The following is a 19,540-nucleotide window of genomic DNA, read 5'->3' as shown; positions in this document are numbered from 1 at the left end:
GGTAGTGAGCTTGTCTACTGCACAGCTACGATAGGAGGGATGGTAGTGAGCTTGTCTACTGCACAGCTATGATAGCAGGGATGGTAGTGAGCTTGTCTACTGCACAGCTATGATATCAGGGATGGTAGTGAGCTTGTCTACTGCACAGCTATGATAGCAGGGATGGTAGTGAGCGTGTCCACTGCACAGCTATGATAGCAGGGATGGTAGTGAGCTTGTCTACTGCACAGCTATGATAGCAGGGATGGTAGTGAGCTTGTCTACTGCACAGCTACGATAGGAGGGATGGTAGTGAGCTTGTCTACTGCACAGCTATGATAGCAGGGATGGTAGTGAGCTTGTCTACTGCACAGCTATGATAGCAGGGAGGTAGTGAGCTTGTCTACTGCACAGCTATGATAGCAGGGATGGTAGTAAGCGTGTCCACTGCACAGCTATGATAGCAGGGATGGTAGTAAGCTTGTCTACTGCACAGCTATGATAGCAGGGAGGTAGTGAGCTTGTCTACTGCACAGCTATGATAGCAGGGATGGTAGTGAGCGTGTCCACTGCACAGCTATGATAGCAGGTATGGTAGTGAGCTTGTCTATTGCACAGCTATGATAGCAGGGATGGTAGTGAGCGTGTCCACTGCACAGCTATGATAGCAGGGATGGTAGTAAGCTTGTCTACTGCGCAGCTATGATAGCAGGGAGGTAGTGAGCTTGTCTACTGCACAGCTATGATAGCAGGGATGGTAGTGAGCTTGTCTACTGCACAGCTATGATAGCAGGGATGGTAGTGAGCTTGTCCACTGCACAGCTATGATAGCAGGGATGGTAGTAAGCTTGTCTACTGCGCAGCTATGATAGCAGGGAGGTAGTGAGCTTGTCTACTGCACAGCTATAATAGCAGGTATGGTAGTGAGCTTGTCTACTGCACAGCTATGATAGCAGGTATGGTAGTGAGCTTGTCTATTGCACAGCTATGATAGCAGGGATGGTAGTGAGCGTGTCCACTGCACAGCTATGATAGCAGGGATGGTAGTAAGCTTGTCTACTGCACAGCTATGATAGCAGGGAGGTAGTGAGCTTGTCTACTGCACAGCTATGATAGCAGGGATGGTAGTGAGCGTGTCCACTGCACAGCTATGATAGCAGGGATGGTAGTAAGCTTGTCTACTGCACAGCTATGATAGCAGGGAGGTAGTGAGCTTGTCTACTGCACAGCTATGATAGCAGGGATGGTAGTGAGCGTGTCCACTGCACAGCTATGATAGCAGGTATGGTAGTGAGCTTGTCTATTGCACAGCTATGATAGCAGGGATGGTAGTGAGCGTGTCCACTGCACAGCTATGATAGGGATGGTAGTAAGCTTGTCTACTGCGCAGCTATGATAGCAGGGAGGTAGTGAGCTTGTCTACTGCACAGCTATGATAGCAGGGATGGTAGTGAGCTTGTCTACTGCACAGCTATGATAGCAGGGATGGTAGTGAGCTTGTCCACTGCACAGCTATGATAGCAGGGATGGTAGTAAGCTTGTCTACTGCGCAGCTATGATAGCAGGGAGGTAGTGAGCTTGTCTACTGCACAGCTATGATAGCAGGGATGGTAGTGAGCTTGTCTACTGCACAGCTATGATAGCAGGGATGGTAGTGAGCTTGTCCACTGCACAGCTATGATAGCAGGGATGGTAGTAAGCTTGTCTACTGCGCAGCTATGATAGCAGGGAGGTAGTGAGCTTGTCTACTGCACAGCTATGATAGCAGGTATGGTAGTGAGCTTGTCTACTGCACAGCTATGATAGCAGGTATGGTAGTGAGCTTGTCTATTGCACAGCTATGATAGCAGGGATGGTAGTGAGCGTGTCCACTGCACAGCTATGATAGCAGGGATGGTAGTAAGCTTGTCTACTGCACAGCTATGATAGCAGGGAGGTAGTGAGCTTGTCTACTGCACAGCTATGATAGCAGGGATGGTAGTGAGCGTGTCCACTGCACAGCTATGATAGCAGGGATGGTAGTAAGCTTGTCTACTGCACAGCTATGATAGCAGGGAGGTAGTGAGCTTGTCTACTGCACAGCTATGATAGCAGGGATGGTAGTGAGCGTGTCCACTGCACAGCTATGATAGCAGGTATGGTAGTGAGCTTGTCTATTGCACAGCTATGATAGCAGGGATGGTAGTGAGCGTGTCCACTGCACAGCTATGATAGCAGGGATGGTAGTAAGCTTGTCTACTGCGCAGCTATGATAGCAGGGAGGTAGTGAGCTTGTCTACTGCACAGCTATGATAGCAGGGATGGTAGTGAGCTTGTCTACTGCACAGCTATGATAGCAGGGATGGTAGTGAGCTTGTCCACTGCACAGCTATGATAGCAGGGATGGTAGTAAGCTTGTCTACTGCGCAGCTATGATAGCAGGGAGGTAGTGAGCTTGTCTACTGCACAGGTATGATAGCAGGTATGGTAGTGAGCTTGTCTACTGCACAGCTATGATAGCAGGTATGGTAGTGAGCTTGTCTATTGCACAGCTATGATAGCAGGGATGGTAGTGAGCGTGTCCACTGCACAGCTATGATAGCAGGGATGGTAGTGAGCGTGTCCACTGCACAGCTATGATAGCACGTATGGTAGTAAGCTTGTCTACTGCACAGCTATGATAGCAGGGATGGTAGTAAGCTTGTCTACTGCACAGCTATGATAGCAGGGATGGTAGTGAGCTTGTCTACTGCACAGCTATGATAGCAGGGATGGTAGTAAGCTTGTCTACTGCACAGCTATGATAGCAGGGATGGTAGTGAGCTTGTCTACTGCACAGCTATGATAGCAGGGATGGTAGTGAGCTTGTCTACTGCACAGCTATGATAGCAGGGATGGTAGTAAGCTTGTCTACTGCACAGCTATGAAGAGTACCACCGTCTAGAAGACTACCGTACTCTTCAACTCCAGGCTGAGGGACTGATTACCTCATCTTGGGTATATAGTTCTACATTATATTGTGTCCTTGTATTGATAAAGCCACCGAATGGCGAGAAGTCTACAAATAAAGACACCTAGATGTTACACATGTGTCTAATTTTTCATCTTGTCGGTATTATATACCATTCATGTACAACATGGGTGTTTTTTTTCCACACAGCCTCTAATGTATTATGATGGCAGGTTGCTACCACTCTCAATTTCAACATCTCACAAGGACAATGGAAACCAGACGTCATTTCAAATTTCGCCTTTAAGAAGTACATGCCAGAGCCCAACTTAATAGAGAAGGACAGCACAACATCAGGAATTACATAGCACAAAGGAGCTTCCTACCTATATTTTTAGCTTCACTTCAGGACCTGTCTTTTCACCCACCCACTACTTGACACGTCCCTCCACTCATTCCATATATGCATCTGCTGAAGATCCCAGAAGGGGATGGAAATATACAGACCAATTTATCTTCGGTGTTTCTGTCTCCATTTGGGTTATTACTGAGCACTCTTAATTTTGATGAGAGAAATTACAAGTGTTCAACTTATTTTCCAAAGAGTGAGAATAACAGAACACCTGGTGACGATTCTGGAAAGTCTGAGAACGTTAAAATTTGTCAGAGTAAATATATGAGGTACAGTTACCAAGCTGGAACATACAACTGGCTTAGAAAAGCAACAAGTTGATGAATGACACACTTGTGCAACACTTGGGTACATTTATTGTGGACACGTTACGTCAGCTAGTGACTCCATCAGTCCAGTACAGAGAAGAACGGAAGAACGGTATTCTCTGTAGTGGACTGATGAAGCCACTGGCTGGCGAAACGTTTCCACAATGAACTTACCCAAGTGTTGCACAAGTGTCTCACTGAAATATATACGCTGATTCATGCGCTGACTGATCAAGCAAGTGGCTGTTGGAGTGTAAGCTCCAGTCAAGGGGCACGTCAGTTCCCCTCTCTTTTCATAATATGTTATTTTTCCACTATAATCTACCTTGTCCATAATTACTATCGCATTTGCTTTTTCTCCTTTCGTAAGGTTAAGTCTAGGATCTTTCCTTAATTCATGGTATAACTTAACAAATGTTCGAGGACAATTGTCCTCAAACATGGTAATTCATGGTAATTCATGAATTAAGGAAAGATCCTGGACCTCTACTTACAAAGCAAATGCCACAGTAATTATGGACAAGGTAGATTACAGGGGAAAAATAAACATGATCTTACGCGCCTGTGAAGTGTAAGGTAATGTAGATAAGAGAGAGGTGTGGGAGCAGCATGTATCACTCGCAGCCGCACACATGGACACACACGCAGATACATACATACACGTCATACAGTATGGTAGTTGTGGCATCATATACCACGAAGTTGACGACTAAGACATATGTGCGGCACCTGGGTGTCCTTATTCGGTAATAAAGATACCCAAGTGTTGCACATATGTCTTATCAGAACTTAAGAAGCTGGAACCAGTCCCTTCCTCGGATCAAACTTCATTAGCTTCAACTCCCCAGGCACTGTATGACCCCATACTAGTTTAGCGATTCTCCGTGAATGTACAAATTAAGTAAACATTGTTCAGAAAGAACATATTAAAAATCACTGTACATCTCCGCACAGATTTTTCGATTCTTTTAGGTAATTAACTAATCTGGAAGACGGTCGGAGAAAAAGTAATTGCAATAATTATCCACAAATGATGAGAAACATAATTTCACGACTAATTAAAGCAAGTGCTGAAAAACACGTGAACAGTGGTGCGCGTGGCCCGTTATCTTCTACTGTGCTACACACACACATACATACATATACATATATATATATATATATATATATATATATTATATATATATATATATATATATATATGCGCGCTTAGAATTCGCAAGAACAGGCGAAATATTCACAAACACTGCTCTCTGGCCGAAGCAGACTCGAACCTACGAGCCTTGGAACAAGGTATGCAGTGCTGTGTGATTATCAAATGGTATACAATACCGACAGGTTGGTAGATAAGACACACAGGTAACTTTATTCCGAAAGTTGCCTATGTGTCTTATCTACCTACGCAGTGCTGTACCGACCGTACCACACTGGTCCAATACCTCGGCGCCCAGCTCACGCTAGACGTTTTGTAAAAATCTCTAGTCGGTCGATGCATGCAGGGAATGAGATGAAAAGCTGTAAGCCACCCGCCTGAAAGCTGGCTGCCCTGGATAAAAAAAACGTCTAGCAGTGTTATATATATATATATATATATATATATATATATATATATATATATATATATATATATATATATATATATATATATATATATATATATATATATATATATATATATATATATATATATTATATATATATATATATATATATATATATTATATATATATATATATATTATATATATATATATATATATATATATATATATATATATATATATATATATATATATATATATATAATATAATATATATATATATATATATATATATATATATATATATATATATATATATATATATATATATGTATGTATGTATGTATGTATGTATGTCGTGCCGAATAGGCAGAACTTGCGCTGAACCTAAAGAAAAAAAATATTTCACTGGGTTTGATTAGTATTAAATTATTGTAAACAAATCTAAAATATATTTAGTGGGTTAGGCTAAAATAAATTGCTCTTGTTATAATAAGGTTAGGTAAGTTTTCTAAGTTCCTTTTGGTGCAAAATTATAAATTCTTACATCAACATTAATGAAAAAAATATATCTAAACGTAAAAGAGAAAATTTCAGAAAGGACTTAATTTTAAATGAGTTCTTGCTAATTGGCCAGTTTTACATATTCGGCACGACATATATATATATATATATATATATATATATATATATATATATATATATATATATATATATATATAGTGGTATAGGGACACATTAAGAAACATTCCACAGAGTGAGCTACACGAATGAGTGAGAACGATGGGAAACAATAGGTGTTCCTTGATCTGTATGACCTGTGAGAGACGACCCTGAGAGGTCACCTGGGTCAAGGGAGTCACCAGAGGTTTGGAGTGACCTCGCTGCCTGCATGACACCTACCTCCCCTCTAGTTATTAGATGGCAGAAAGGAGGAGGAGGAGGAGGGGGTAGAGTGAAAGGATGGAGAAGTTGGGAACTTCGGTCAGGTGCCGCTATAATGCCTTTCACTGTATTGGCACATTTATGTTGATGGTTCTGGTCACCAATCCACTGGTGAAGCTGGTAGTGCTGCTGCTGTCATACTGGGCCTCTACCCTTCACACAGAACTGTTTGTCATACTCCTTGCACTCACATGTGTCCATGTATCTAAGGTTGACACTTTAATTGTAACTCATTCTTTACCATTCGTAAATGCTCTCAACTCCTCAAGTATTAACTGTGGCATGCTTGTGTCAGAAGCCAGACACAGGTATGGTAAGATCGTAGACAGTGGAGTCAGAGTGCACCTTCTGTGGATTCCGTCTCACATTGGTCTTCAGATGCATGATAGAACTGATGAACTGGCTTAGTTATATGCCTTCAAAGAGGGAGTAGATTACAATCTTGGGTTGTAAGTTAGCAGATTGAGATCAATAATACGAAAAGAACTTCAATTGAACTTAAGACTGACACAAGTCAGTCCATCTGTTATCATTCCATCATGCAGGAGGAGCCACATGTCTATGGTGCATCCAACAAGATAAGCAGACTCTTGGATGTCACTAACGCCCGGCTCCGGCTTTAAATCACCACCACCAGATGTAGACCAAACGAAATGTAAACTTTGCCAGATGTACTATTGTCACACCCTGCGTCATTATGTACTGGAGTGTGATAAAATTAATGAATTTAGAGACAACTCACTCAGAAGTGTTCAAGAAATGTCAAAATATTTTATCCACAGTGGTATATTACAAACCATTCTGGAAAAATACCTTGACTTTGCTGACTGTAAATAAAGCATTACCATTTTTTTTTGCGTGTGTGTGACCTAATTCATATCTACATAACTCATTACGATTGTGACCAGATATAAACATGTAACCAGTTCATTACCACTGTAACTTATTCAGCTATCAAAACTTCGGCTCAGTCCGTGGACCCATTATGTAACTAATATTCTGACTACCACCCACACCATGGGTATGGGGGGGCATAATAAAGATGTTAAACTAACTGGGCGCCTTCATACAAATTGTATTACATACACTGTACCATTACATACCCATGTATGGCTTCCGTGTTAATATTAATATTAAATGGATGCGTGTGGCACTACTGAGCAGCCTCAGTGGTAGTGAGGGTCCTCACTACTCACTACCTGTGCTGCTTCAACACCAATAATAATAATAATAATAATAATAATAATAATAATAATAATAATACACGCATTCATCTATCCACCTATTCATCTATCGATCAAGTACATTTTTGTGCAATCAGATGAGCAGCACCAATCGTCCAGGTCAGCCGTAACTTGGCAGCATCAGTGGCCGGGGTGTCACACCTTGACCTGGTGTGTCAACACAGCTTTCCCTTGTCCCACTCCTTACACTCTCCACTCTTAAGGTGTTCTGAAATGAATGAATATATACTGTCTTCAGGTCTTCTCTACTTTTCTCGCCCCAGTTGTGATCTGACAATGGTGTGTGTGTGTGTGTGTGTGTGTGTGTGTGTGTGTGTGTGTGTGTGTGTGTGTGTGTGTGTGTGTGTGTGTGTGTGTGTGTGTACACGCGCGCCTCCAAAGATACTAACTGCAATTCTTTCTTCTGCCCTCTCTTCCTCTCGCTGCTGTCCTCCCTCCCTCCCTGCTACGATCCTTTCATTTCTCCCTGCTGCCTTCCCTTCCTCCCTGCTCCCCTCCCTTCCTCTCCCTGCTATCCTTCCTCAGCGCAAGGAAGGGTATAACGAGGGTTAACGAGGGTTACAAGGCAGTAGTTGAAGGTTAGGGCTGGACTCTGACACAATAGCATGAGGTAATGCTCAAGCAACAAGCACTAACACACACAACCAAACATAATTGATGATTTCCGTGACTTGCCTCTCTGCTTGTCTGTGCTTTTGTCTGTCTCCTGAGTGTTTATCCGCTTCTTTGCTTGACTGTATATTTGCTTGTCTGCTTAAATATTTGCTTGTTTCCCTGCTTGCCTGTGTATTTGCTTGCCTACTTGGTTACATATTCACTTACCTGCATATGTGCGTTCCTGCTTGCATATATGCCTGCCTGCCTCCCTGCAGCTACCACTAACAATTATGTTGATCAGCTGTCAACCAGGCGGCCTGGTCTGGGACAGAGCCATGGGGGGCGGTCATCAAAATCAACAACCATTAAACTACCAGAGTTAGACCTCGCTCCTCACGCGCCCATTTTCTTTATCTCAAATCCAGTTTTCTTTTAAGAAGTGCCATTTTCTTAATTTCGATGCTCATTTTCTTTATTTCGAGCTTCAACTCAATAAGAGTGCAATTCAAAAAGGTTCATTTCGAAGCCCAGTCGTATATAGCTGTATCCTGGTAACTACTACCACCCTCCCAGGATGGGTACCTGGGTACCTATTTACTGCTAGACGAACAGATGCCTAACACCTGGGTACCTATTTAATGCAGGGTGAACAGCTGGTTAATACCTGGGTATCTATTTATTGCTAGGCAGCGAGCAGCTAACACCTGGGCACCTATTTATTGTTAGGCGGAGAGCAGCTAACACCTGGGTACCTACTTACTGCTAAGCGGTGAGAAGCTAACACCACCTGGGTACCTATTTATTGCTAGGCGAACAGAGCCACCCCGTGTAAGGACACATGAGCAGTATCTCCACTAATAAATTATAGTGAAGGCCAAGCATACCCTCCCTGATGACTGGCGTTAAATTAATCACTACCCATAAAACATTTGGCTGAGCAAACAGGCAAAGTAAGCAAGCGACTATTGTTTACCCCTGACATGTTTTCACTAGACCTTCGGACACCAGAAAAGAAAATAATACCTTGAGGAAGAGAGACTAGTGTTTGACTGGTGTCGTGATGACCCACTGCCAGCTAATGAAGTCTCCCACCTGAGGATGTCACATTTCATATACCTGGTGTATGTAATCTGCCCCGTGTGAGGGGGATACAACACAGTAACACAACTTTTGTTCCCACAAGGTAACTGTTATATACACTAGGGTAGCCACACACACACTGCTGTTTCATCCCATTTTTAAAAAAGCAGCGTGTGTGGGGGGTACACTCAGTGGCCACTTTATTAGGTACGCCCTTCTAGAGTACTGCACAGAGTCCTACTTCCCCCAGAACAGATTGAATTATTGGTGGAATGGATTCAACAAGGTGCTGGAAACATTCCTTAGAGATTCTGGTCCATGTTGACATAATAGCATCACACACTTATACGCAAAACAATCGCAAAAAGGCGATCTTAACAGTGCAAGACAAGTCACGGAGGGTGGAAATCTTTAGCTCAAGTACTTTCACACTTCTCAGTGCGTCATCAGGAGCTGTGCAATGTTGCAAGGGCAGCAACAGGAGAAATGCGGTAAGTGTTTTCAGAGTATGGTAGCGCGGTGGCATCAGCATCTGAGGGAGGCCCAGCGGAATGCCAACCACACACCGCCCCCCCCTTCACCCCACCCCATATGGGGTCGGGTGAAGTAGGTCCCACAGTTTGCAGATAACATGAGGAAAATAACAAGGAGATAGTTACTAGCCAGTCCTAAGCTTTTAACCACTGGGAACAAGTCCAGTTATGTAAGAAGTTACATTACAATAGTGGATCATTTACATAGTGGTGGTTGTGTGTGTTAGAGCGTCATATGATTTTCGCTCACCATGAGGGCCAAAACGACATGGGTTCGAGTCCTCGGCTAGTCACATCGTTGCTATTGATATATATATATATATATATATATATATATATATATATATATATATATATATATATATATATATATATATTTATGTGTGTGTGTGTGTGTCGTGCTGAATAGGTAAAGCTTGCGATTTTGCCTTAAGCAGCAATGCTCTTCTTGCCGAATAAGGCAAGCGAAAATTTGTGTATGCAATAATTTCGCAAAAAAACATTCTGAACCCAACGAAAAAAATATATATTTCATTGTGTTTATTAAATTATTATAGTTATCTAAAATATATTTAGTTGGGTTAGGCTAAATTAAATTGCACTTGTTATAATAAGGTTAGGTAAGTTTTCTAAGGTTCACTTGGTACAAAACTATTAATTTTTACGTTAACATCAATGAAAAAAAATATGTCTTTAAACGTATAAACGTATAAAAGAAAATTTTAGATATGACTAAATTTTAAACGAGTTTTTGCTAATTGACCAATTTTTACCTATCTGGCACGATATATATATATATATATATATATATATATATATATATATATATATATATATATATATATATATATATATATATATAACGCAGCTCTGCAATCAAAATATAAGTGTAAGACAACTCTGGTCACCTGTACGACGGTCATGTAAACAAACCTGGAGTCGTCCTACACAGACCAGAGTATCGTATGATCACTTTTTTTTCATCGCCTAACCAGGAGCGCTGGTTAACAAGACTGTGAGGAAGGCGTGAAATTTCACCCTCCGCCCAGCTATTCATAACCATATCAACGTGGAAACTCGTACACTTGTCAAAGTTGTTTGAGAAAGAGCACAGTGTAAGATCATATACTTAATACGAGATACCTACATACCAGGAACTGTTGTACCACATGGTGTTATTTTAAATTGCATATATTAAACTATCATTTATTGTGAATTACAAGAAGGCAACCCGCTCTATTTGTAAAACAGCAGCACTTTTCCCCACATACACTGTCAACTGTATACTATGGTAATTCACATTAAATGCACATCTCCGAAAGAAAAAAAAATAACTAACAGGAGTGAATAAAATATGAACTGGATCTGTGTTCACGAAGCCTCTTTTTTTCTTGCCTTAGACAGTTGGAAGAAAAGCTGAAACATAAGCGAGTCTCAAAACCTGAGTGGGCAACCGCAAGGTACATAGAGACGAGAGGTCAGTGATACAATAACATTTGAAGATGGTGAGAGTGAAGCCAGTCGAGGTCTTGATAATAACAATGCAGACGCCTTACCAATACAAAGCATGATCTAGCAATTGCACACAAATGCAAATAGGGCAGGATGAAATGTAGACGTGGAGGAGGGAACAGGTGCCCTGCAAGACCTGAACAAGACAATAATATAGTACAGGGTTCAGGGGGTAAACAGTACAGACCGAGGCCTTGGTTCCCTCTCCAGGCGCAGGCTCAAATGTATCCGAGTTAAGTTATCAAATATACCAGAAGAAACCAGAGGAAAACAACTATGTAACATCAGATATCAACACAATTAGTAGAGGAATTAACACCAACAGCACGAATAAAACAAACGAAACAGTAAACAACTCAAAACGCTACAAACCAGAGCAAACAGAACACTCAACTGTGTCGGCACTATGCCTGGGGCGTTTACAAATTAGGAGAGACTGGTGACAGAAATGGCACATGTAAATAAAACCATCCAAAGGAACACTGAAATCTCAGAAATAGAGGCATATGCCGTTCCAAGACCTGCAATTTTTTTCCACCAAATAAAATGTGTTACGGTTCAGTAAATAAGAATTTCACATGAAAGGAACGAGGCGACTTAGCCTGATGAACATTACATTCAACTTGACAGTTACAGACTCCGGAATTATTTTTGCTAGGAAGCAATAAGGAATGGCAAGAAATGATAGGAATGTATCATCATCTTGGAGCCATGTTGGACTGAAAACAAAGTCAGTGGCTGGCTTTACCTTTGATATACCTCTGATGAGTTTCCAGAGTCTTTCTACTCTTGGAGCCCTGCCATGGGCCAGGCTCGTTTAGTGCATCTCAGGCACAGATATTAACGCCAACAAAACACACTCCTCCCCAATTATAGCAGCAAATAATATATAAATTATGCTTACATATGTTTATTAGTGGACTCTTCACCGAGTCCAATCCAATGTTTGCAGTTTTTACAGAGATACATATTGAAGACTATAACAACGAAATACGGACACCGGGGTTCCTGAGTCTACTCGCATGCGACCGGAATAAAACAGACAAGGGGTAAGGGGGTTGGCTTATATATTAAAGAGTAGTTCATTTACACAGAGTTACCTAACAACACAAATAATGTAGTAGAAGTCTTGACGCTACACCGAAAACTTGGATCTAGTTATTGTATTTGTATATAAACCACAAGATGCATCTTACCAGCAAGTTAAAGACCAGCTATTGAAAATGAGAGTCCCCAAATATGTTGTTACTTGGGGATTTAAACTTAAGACATCTAAAATGGAAGAGTGTAGCAAATACTCTTGCAACAGAGAGAATTATAGGGGACAATTTAGATGAAAAGGGACACCGACCCTCAGAACACTCTCATGGTAGAGTGCAGCTGGTGCTGACTCCACCGACCCTCAGAACACTCTCATGGTAGTGCAGCTGGTGCTGACTCCACCGACCCTCAGAACACTCTCATGGTAGTGCAGCTGGTGCTGACTCCACCGACCCTCAGAACACTCTCATGGTAGTGCAGCTGGTGCTGACTCCACTGACCCTCAGAACACACTCATGGTAGTGCAGCTGGTGCTGACTCCACCGACCCTCAGAACACTCTCATGGTAGTGCAGCTGGTGCTGACTCCACCGACCCTCAGAACACTCTCATGGTAGTGCAGCTGGTGCTGACTCCACCGACCCTCAGAACACTCTCATGGTAGTGCAGCTGGTGCTGACTCCACCGACCCTCAGAACACTCTCATGGTAGTGCAGCTGGTGCTGACTCCACTGACCCTCAGAACACTCTCATGGTAGAGTGCAGCTGGTGCTGACTCCACTGACCCTCAGAACACTCTCATGGTAGTGCAGCTGGTGCTGACTCCACTGACCCTCAGAACACTCTCATGGTAGTGCAGCTGGTGCTGACTCCACTGACCCTCAGAACACTCTCATGGTAGTGCAGCTGGTGCTGACTCCACTGACCCTCAGAACACTCTCATGGTAGTGCAGCTGGTGCTGACTCCACTGACCCTCAGAACACTCTCATGGTAGAGTGCAGCTGGTGCTGACTCCACTGACCCTCAGAACACTCTCATGGTAGAGTGCAGCTGGTGCTGACTCCACTGACCCTCAGAACACACTCATGGTAGAGTGCAGCTGGTGCTGACTCCACTGACCCTCAGAACACACTCATGGTAGAGTGCAGCTGGTGCTGACTCCACTGACCCTCAGAACACTCTCATGGTAGAGTGCAGCTGGTGCTGACTCCACTGACCCTCAGAACACTCTCATGGTAGAGTGCAGCTGGTGCTGACTCCACTGACCCTCAGAACACTCTCATGGTAGAGTGCAGCTGGTGCTGACTCCACTGACCCTCAGAACACACTCATGGTAGAGTGCAGCTGGTGCTGACTCCACTGACCCTCAGAACACACTCATGGTAGAGTGCAGCTGGTGCTGACTCCACTGACCCTCAGAACACACACTCATGGTAGAGTGCAGCTGGTGCTGACTCCACTGACCCTCAGAACACACTCATGGTAGAGTGCAGCTGGTGCTGACTCCACTGACCCTCAGAACACACTCATGGTAGAGTGCAGCTGGTGCTGACTCCACTGACCCTAAGAACACACTCATGGTAGAGTGCAGCTGGTGCTGACTCCACTGACCCTCAGAACACACTCATGGTAGAGTGCAGCTGGTGCTGACTCCACTGACCCTCAGAACACACTCATGGTAGAGTGCAGCTGGTGCTGACTCCACTGACCCTCAGAACACACTCATGGTAGAGTGCAGCTGGTGCTGACTCCACTGACCCTCAGAACACACTCATGGTAGAGTGCAGCTGGTGCTGACTCCACTGACCCTCAGAACACACACTCATGGTAGAGTGCAGCTGGTGCTGACTCCACTGACCCTCAGAACACACTCATGGTAGAGTGCAGCTGGTGCTGACTCCACTGACCCTCAGAACACACTCATGGTAGAGTGCAGCTGGTGCTGACTCCACTGACCCTCAGAACACACTCATGGTAGAGTGCAGCTGGTGCTGACTCCACTGACCCTCAGAACACACACTCATGGTAGAGTGCAGCTGGTGCTGACTCCACTGACCCTCAGAACACACTCATGGTAGAGTGCAGCTGGTGCTGACTCCACTGACCCTCAGAACACTCTCATGGTAGAGTGCAGCTGGTGCTGACTCCACTGACCCTCAGAACACACTCATGGTAGAGTGCAGCTGGTGCTGACTCCACTGACCCTCAGAACACACTCATGGTAGAGTGCAGCTGGTGCTGACTCCACTGACCCTCAGAACACACTCATGGTAGAGTGCAGCTGGTGCTGACTCCACTGACCCTCAGAACACACTCATGGTAGAGTGCAGCTGGTGCTGACTCCACTGACCCTCAGAACACTCATGGTAGAGTGCAGCTGGTGCTGACTCCACTGACCCTCAGAACACTCTCATGGTAGAGTGCAGCTGGTGCTGACTCCACTGACCCTCAGAACACTCATGGTAGAGTGCAGCTGGTGCTGACTCCGCTGATCCTCAGAACACTCATGGTAGAGTGCAGCTGGTGCTGACTCAGCTGACCCTGGGAACTCTCTCCAGGTAGACAGCAGCTGGTGGTCACTCAGCTGACCCTGGGAACTCTCTCCAGGTAGACAGCAGCTGGTGGTCACTCAGCTGACCCTGGGAACTCTCTGCAGGTAGACAGCAGCTGGTGGTCACTCAGCTGACCCTGGGAACTCTCTGCAGGTAGACAGCAGCTGGTGGTCACTCAGCTGACCCTGGGAACTCTCTGCAGGTAGACAGCAGCTGGTGGTCACTCAGCTGACCCTGGGAACTCTCTGCAGGTAGACAGCAGCTGGTGGTCACTCAGCTGACCCTGGGAACTCTCTGCAGGTAGACAGCAGCTGGTGGTCACTCAGCTGACCCTGGGAACTCTCTCCAGGTAGACAGCAGCTGGTGGTCACTCAGCTGACCCTGGGAACTCTCTCCATGTAGACAGCAGCTGGTGGTCACTCAGCTGACCCTGGGAACTCTCTCCAGGTAGACAGCAGCTGGTGGTCACTCAGCTGACCCTGGGAACTCTCTCCAGGTAGACAGCAGCTGGTGGTCACTCAGCTGACCCTGGGAACTCTCTCCAGGTAGACAGCAGCTGGTGGTCACTCAGCTGACCCTGGGAACTCTCTCCAGGTAGACAGCAGCTGGTGGTCACTCAGCTGACCCTGGGAACTCTCTCCAGGTAGACAGCAGCTGCTGGTCACTCAGCTGACCCTGGGAACTCTCTCCAGGTAGACAGCAGCTGCTGGTCACTCAGCTGACCCTGGGAACTCTCTCCAGGTAGACAGCAGCTGTTGGTCACTCAGCTGACCCTGGGAACTCTCTCCAGGTAGACAGCAGCTGGTGGTCACTCAGCTGACCCTGGGAACTCTCTCCAGGTAGACAGCAGCTGGTGGTCACTCAGCTGACCCTGGGAACTCTCTCCAGGTAGACAGCAGCTGCTGGTCACTCAGCTGACCCTGGGAACTCTCTCCAGGTAGACAGCAGCTGGTGGTCACTCAGCTGACCCTGGGAACTCTCTCCAGGTAGACAGCAGCTGCTGGTCACTCAGCTGACCCTGGGAACTCTCTCCAGGTAGACAGCAGCTGGTGGTCACTCAGCTGACCCTGGGAACTCTCTCCAGGTAGACAGCAGCTGGTGGTCACTCTGCAACTTGCTTCAAAATCATTGCTCAACTTTCCAACAAGTGTCACCTGATATGTAGTCGTCGAGGTGTCAAAACACAGTTTCACAACACATGTACTAACGACAATTAGAACACCTGCACCAACACATGCAATACACACAACACCTGAAGTGTTTCAGGTATTATTGTACTCACGGCAGAACACCTGCGCCAACACACGCAATACCTGGAAGTCAAAACATCAGAATTATAAATCTCTCCAAAAGACAAACAATGGAATCCACCACATTCACAACTAACCAACCCACACACGAGAAAACTGTTTCGCTTCTTCCTGGACCATTATCAAGTATCAGCATATAACAGTCCAAGGGGAGGCCAAATATCGCTTCAAGTCTAATCTAATATGAATTACAAGTCAATTATCGGTTTAGTGACTTTTAAACTTCAGTTATCAGGTTTTATAATAACAGGGAAGAACAACCTGTTCTCAGATTCCTGAACAGTTCACCTAACCTGCTAACGTAAATAATAATTTAATATATATATAGATATATATATATATATATATATATATATATATATATATATATATATATATATATAAATCCAGAGAGACGTCACATACGTGCTTATAATACTGTAAGCGAGATTTTAACTTATTATCTCTTGTTGTGCTGACAATACCTAAAATGCTCATCAGACTGAGGCAACACCTAGGTCAGTCTAGACTGAGACAACACCTAGGTCAGTCTAGACTGAGACAACACCTAGGTCAGTCTAGACTGAGACAACACTCCACCTGTCTTGTGTGCAGAATGAATTGTGAATGTGAAAAAAAACATTAAGTAATTGAATGTAGTGAGGGTGAGAAAGTTGGGTGGAGGAGTTGAAGGATCGGGTGAGGGTGGAGAGGTTGAAGGATGGAGGAGTGGTGGGGTAGTGCCACATATACACGTTTCACCTTACCTGACTTAACCGGACCTGACCTGGCACTAAGCCAGGGGATTTGTGGCTAGCCATATTGAACAAACACACGGGCTGACAGACACCCCGAGTAGACATATGCACACACTTTAAATTTATTTTAACAGTGGAACAAACTCGACAAATACTCTACACAGTCTAAGAAAGTTGGTAAAAAGCAACCATCCTGGGAGGTGCTACTACCCTTCGGTATATATCAGACAGAAATCTGTTATATGTTTTGAACTCTGGCAGGATTTTTGGACTTTTCTGTGTCAGGGAACATGGAAGATGATTGGTAGATCAGCAGCTAATCACAGCCACATATATTAACGCCAACAACAACACTCCCTCTCCAAGAATATCAACAAATAACAATATAATATCAATTATATTTACAAACATGCAAGGTCTCGAACCAAGAAAGAACAAAATACTGTTTATTAGTGGACTCCTCACAGAGCCCAATGTATATTTGCAGCTTTTACAGATACGAAGTGTGAATACCAGGATTCAGTCTACTTGGATGTGACCGTAAACAAACAGGCAACCAGGGGGATGGAGGAGGGGGGGGGGAGGGGCTGTTACTTAACAATACAAATAATGAAGCAGAAGTCTTGGCGCTAAAGACTGAAGACTAGAATGTAGGTGTATTTGTATATAAACCGCTGGATGCAACTTCCCAGCAGTTTAAAGACCAGCAATTGAAAATAAGAGTCCTGTCTGGAATATATGTCAACCCGGCCCCAAATAATCTTTTGCTTAGAGATTTAAAGTGTAGCATATACTCTTGTAATAAAAAGAGTGTAGCATATATTCTTGTAATAAAAGGAATTCCAGGAGCCAGTTTAAATGAACACTCTCTCACAAACAATCTATTACGTCTCTGTAATACAATCGCCTTAGGCCAGCAAATAGCGGATTAAACAAGACTAGAAAGTGCTCTTCATTTTATACTGACAAACAATGATTACTTTGTAGGAAAGATTACAGTGTGGAAGACAGTAAATTCAGACCACAACCTGGTCGAAGTTCAGACCTGCATGCACACGGTCCTCGGCAGCAATACAATCATGAGAGTGTTTTCACCAAATTCAACTTTTTCAACAAGAACATCAACTGGGATCAGATAAGTCACGTCCTTAATGAAACTTACTGGCAAATCATATTCAAGAACACGGATCCGTACCAATGACTTGAGATGATCACATCTATGGCACTAGAAGTATGCTTAAAGTACATACTACTAAAGTGAAGAGATGTAAGCTAGAGAGAGACGATTCCCTCTACAGGCGAAGAGGAAGAATCACAGAACTTCTCAAGAATGCTAGACTGTCTGAAGTGTGGAAGGAAACACTGGCTAAAGAAACAAGATTTTCAACATAAATATAATGAATCATACAGAGTCCAGGAAAGACATAGGGAGCCTAAGACAATTAATGGAATTGAAAAAATGCAATATACTTTTCCCATATTCAAAATCCAGGGCAAAAACTCCATCCAGTATCGGGCCCTTCCTCAAATAAGATGGAATTTACACTGATGACAGAGAAGAAATTAGTGAAATACCAAGTGAAGTCAAAATGAAGTCTCAATATGACTTCAGCGAGCCATTAGTCACACTAACTTTGAAAATTCTGAACAAAATCTTCATGAACGAGGCTCAAAATTTTGTGAACATCTCTAAAATTTCCGATATAACACTTACACTACTTGACTTTGAAAAAAAAAAAAACACAATTATGTCCAAGGGCCAACCTCACGGAACTCCTTGTTTATCAAGTAAAGCATAAAGGCCGTCACGTGACTTAACTGTTCCAGGGAGAGGGAGTCCAGACACGGGCGTCATCCCACAGTCGTTAAAAACACAGATATAGACCCACTAAACGAAGGTCGCAGCAAAGCAATAGCAAAAAATATAGACCGATAGAACTGTCGTCCCACATTATAAAACTCTTTGAAAGTTTTAAGAAACATAATTGCAAACCACACGGGTTTACAAAATTTGAACAACAGAATGTAGCCAGGGATTAAAGCAGGTCGTGTCTGCCTCTCGCAAATACTGGACCATTCTGACATGATCTTGGAGGCAATGGAGGACACAGAATGCAGATGTCGTTATACGTAGAATTTGCCAAAGTTTTTGATAAGTGCAATGATATAATAGCGCACAAAATGCGTGAAAAAGGAATAACTGGGAAAGTGGGCAGGTGGATATTTAATTATCTAACGAACAGAACAAAAAGTGCAATATAGAACAGAGTGAGATCGGAGGCTCCTACAGTGAACAGATATTCTGCAATGCACAATACTTGCTCCTGTTCTTTTTTCATTCTCATATTCAATAAAGCCAGAGGCATAAATCATAGCACAGTTTAATTCTTTACAGTCGATACTAGAATCTGTATAAGAGTGCCATCCATCAAGGACACTGGAAACCTCCAAGTTGATATCAACAAAGTGTTCCAGTGAGCCACACATACCAATGATGATGATCAACGAGGATCACTCGGAGTTATTCCGTTATGAAAAGATTGAGGAACGAAGTATAAACAAATTCGATGACCCAGTAGAGTGTTACAGACCTGGAAGTGATTATGTCACATCACAACAGTGTCACTATCATAACCGCAAGGAAAATAATAGACTGGATAACTAGAACCCTTAAATCAAGGGATGCCGTCACGTGTTGTCTCTAGGATGGAGTACTGCTGTACTCTTAACAGCTCCCTTCAAGGCAGACCAAACTACTGACTTGGAGAATGTGCAGAGAACCTTCACTGCTCGCATAGATGCAGTCACGCACCTAAATTAC

The 19,540-nt window shown here is 43.6% G+C and overlaps 1 protein-coding gene across 22 annotated transcripts in view; it reads right to left on the bottom strand.

The window, feature by feature from the left end:
- The window catches only part of osp (myosin phosphatase Rho interacting protein outspread), a 595,661-nt gene that overhangs the window by 167,139 nt on the left and 408,982 nt on the right, over positions 1 to 19,540 (bottom strand). The window lies entirely within an intron of this gene.

The sequence above is a fragment of the Cherax quadricarinatus genome, chromosome 11, assembly GCF_038502225.1.
Source record: "Cherax quadricarinatus isolate ZL_2023a chromosome 11, ASM3850222v1, whole genome shotgun sequence".
Taxonomy (NCBI): Eukaryota; Metazoa; Arthropoda; class Malacostraca; order Decapoda; family Parastacidae; genus Cherax; species Cherax quadricarinatus.
Note: the sequence above shows the minus strand (reverse complement) of the source record. Positions and strands in the feature narration are given on the sequence as shown.